The following is a 3,512-nucleotide window of genomic DNA, read 5'->3' on the forward strand; positions in this document are numbered from 1 at the left end:
CATGGGTACTACCCATGAAACATGTGGGTAGTAGCCTACCAGGAAATTACCAGTTGTTACTAGGTAATTTCCTGACAACTACCATGTAATTACCTGATAGGTACCCAGTAAGGAAGGAGGAACTGTACTGTAAAAGGAAGCGTGCTCTATTTCCATGATATTACCATGTACCTACCTGGCAATTGTAGATTATAATCACTGGTAATTTCCTGGTAGGCTACCCATGCGTTTACATGGGTAGTACCCATGTAAACACAGTGATTACAGTTACCATGTAATTACCTTGTAGTTGTCAGGAACATTACCAGTTGTTACTAGGTAATTCCCTGACAACTACCATGTAATTACCTGATAGGTATCCAAGAAAGGAGGAACTGTACTGTGAAAGGAAGTGTGCTCTATTTCCATGATATTACCATGTACCTACCTGGTAATTGTAGATTATAATCCTCCCCATTACCCATCAGGGTGTATTTTGAACTTTGAACTTTGAATTTTGAACTGGCAATAACTGTTAATTACCAGGTATTTACTGTATAAATTAACAGGTAAAACCAAGCAAGTTACCGTGTAAGAAAGGTGGAATTGTACTGTGAAAGGAAGCGTGGTTTGTTACAGTGAAAGTACAGGGTAATATTATGGAAACAAACCACGCTTCCTTTCACAGTACAGTTCCACCTTTCTTACATGGTAACTTGCTTGGTTTTCCCTTTTAATTTACACAGTAAATACTTGGTAATTAACAGTTATTGCCAGTTCAAAGTTCAAAGTTCAAAATACACCCTGATGGGTAATGGGGAGGATTATAATCTACAATTACCAGGTAGGTACATGGTAATATCATGGAAATAGAGCACACTTCCTTTCACAGTACAGTTCCTCCTGTTGTGCCACAAGCTCCTCACGTTCCTAGTCCCTCCCCTGCACGACATCATAGGGGAAGGGCCGGGCGTCTTCCTCAGCCAGCAGCCAGCACAGGTGGGTCTGATTCCAATCAGCCCAGCTGCTCCACAATCACCATCAGAAGCTGCCAATATAAGCTGCTGAGAGCCGGCGCCCGACGCTTGGACGTTGACTACTGTGGTTAGTGTTACCGGCAGTTTAGTTTCAGTTCCTAGCGTACTATTAGCGTGCATATTGTAGATCTTCTATTTTTGCTTTTGAGTTTTCCTGTGGTAGATCTGCTGTTTTTTGTGCTAACTTTGTTCCTCTGTTTTGTTCCAGGCTCCCTCCACAAACCCAGTGTCTCCCAGCTCCACCGCTCCTTCCAGGATTCCCCTCATGCTCCTAACAAACCAAGTTTGAAAATAAACTTCCTTCTGTTGTACTCCTGTCTCAGTGTCTTTGCCTTTGGGGTCCCCGGCACATTTGGCTACTTAACACTTCGAGCGTAACACCTCCTTTCTTACTGGATACCTATCAGGTAATTACATGGTAGTTGTCAGGAAATGACCTAGTAACAACTGGTCATTTCCTGGTAGGCTACCCATGCGTTTACATGGGTAGTACCCATGTAAACACAGTGATTACAGTTACCATGTAATTACCTGGTAGTGGTCAGGAAAATGACCAGTTGTTACTAGGTAATTTCCTGACAACTACCATGTAATTACCTGATAGGTACCCAGTAAGAAAGGAGGAACTGTACTGTGAAAGGAAGTGTGCTCTATTCCCATGATATTACCATGTACCTACCTGGCAATTGTAGATTATAATCCTCCCCATTACCCATCAGGGTGTATTTTGAACTTTGAACACACATTCACATGCACACACATTCACACAGCTTTACATAGACTGTGCATTACATTCACCCATTCACACACACATTCACACACCTTTACATAGACTGTGCATTATATTCACCCATTCACACACACATTCACACACCTTTACATAGACTGTGCATTACATTCACCCATTCAAACACACATTCACACACCTTTACATAGACTGTGCATTACATTCACCCATTCAAACACACATTCACACACCTTTACATAGACTGTGCATTACATTCACACATTCACACACATTCACACACCTTTACATAGACTGTGCATTACATTCACCCATTCAAACACACATTCACACACCTTTACATAGACTGTGCATTACATTCACACATTCACACACACATGGCGGAGGAAACCATGCAAGGCACCAACCTGCTCATCAGGAGCAATTTGGTGTTCAGAGTTTTGCTCAAGGACACTTCAACACTGGGGGAGCCCACAGGGTTCGAACCGGGAACCTTGCAGTTCCAGCCACCCTAACCCACGCCCCCTTTCGGAGCTAGTGGTGATAGTGTGACGTCACTCCATAGACACTACATGTTAACAGAGGTCATTTAAGAAGTCTACACCTTTTGTTTTCTCAAGGTAAGGTTTGTTCTATCTGTTCGAGCTGATTTACCATCTTGTTTGCTTCATAATAATATTGGTCTGTCACATTTTTACATTAGGAAATGTACTTAGATTCTCCAGAGAAAAAAACGTGTAAATGCGTGGAAAGGGGGCTGTGAGATAGGCCTATAGAAGGGGGCGTGGAAAGGGGGCTGTGAGATAGATATATTATTTTCCCTGCATGAGTTATTAGAGGCACGGGGGTTATTAAAGGGGCTTAGTTAGCTTAGCGTATTAATTCTAATTAATTATAAACTTGAGCGGCTACATAATAACAGGTATTTAATACGTAATAGGTATTTAAGCCAACAGCAGCAAACCTCCTGCATGGAACTGTTCCAGTCCACCTTAACGGGACTGTTCCAGTCCACCTTAACGGGACTGTTCCTGTCCACTTTAACGGGACTGTTCCAGTCCACCTTAACCGGACTGTTCCAGTCCACCTTAACGGGACTGTTCCAGTCCACCTTAACGGGACTGTTCCAGTCCACCTTAACGGGACTGTTCCAGTCCACCTTAACGGGACTGTTCCAGTCCACCTTAACGGGACTGTTCCAGTCCACCTTAACGGGACTGTTCCAGTCCACCTTAACGGGACTGTTCCAGTCCACCTTAACGGGACTGTTCCTGTCCACCTTAACGGGACTGTTCCTGTCCACCTTAACGGGACTGTTCCAGTCCACCTTAACCGGACTGTTCCAGTCCACCTTAACGGGACTGTTCCAGTCCACCTTAACGGGACTGTTCCAGTCCACCTTAACGGGACTGTTCCAGTCCACCTTGTGTACCGTGTGGTGAGACCATTCCCTAGTGTTTACTACTGACTCACTTAGTGTGGTGAGACCATTCCATAGTGTTTACTACTGACTCACTTAGTGTGGTGAGACCATTCCATAGTGTTTACTACTGACTCACTTAGTGTGGTGAGACCATTCCATAGTGTTTACTACTGACTCACTTAGTGTGGTGAGACCATTCCATAGTGTTTAGTACTGACTCACTTAGTGTGGTGAGACCATTCCATAGTGTTTACTACTGACTCACTTAGTGTGGTGAGACCATTCCATAGTGTTTACTACTGACTCACTTAGTGTGGTGAGACCATTC

The sequence above is a fragment of the Electrona antarctica genome (genome assembly GCF_951216825.1).
Source record: "Electrona antarctica genome assembly, contig: scaffold_147, whole genome shotgun sequence".
Classification (NCBI taxonomy): Eukaryota; Metazoa; Chordata; class Actinopteri; order Myctophiformes; family Myctophidae; genus Electrona; species Electrona antarctica.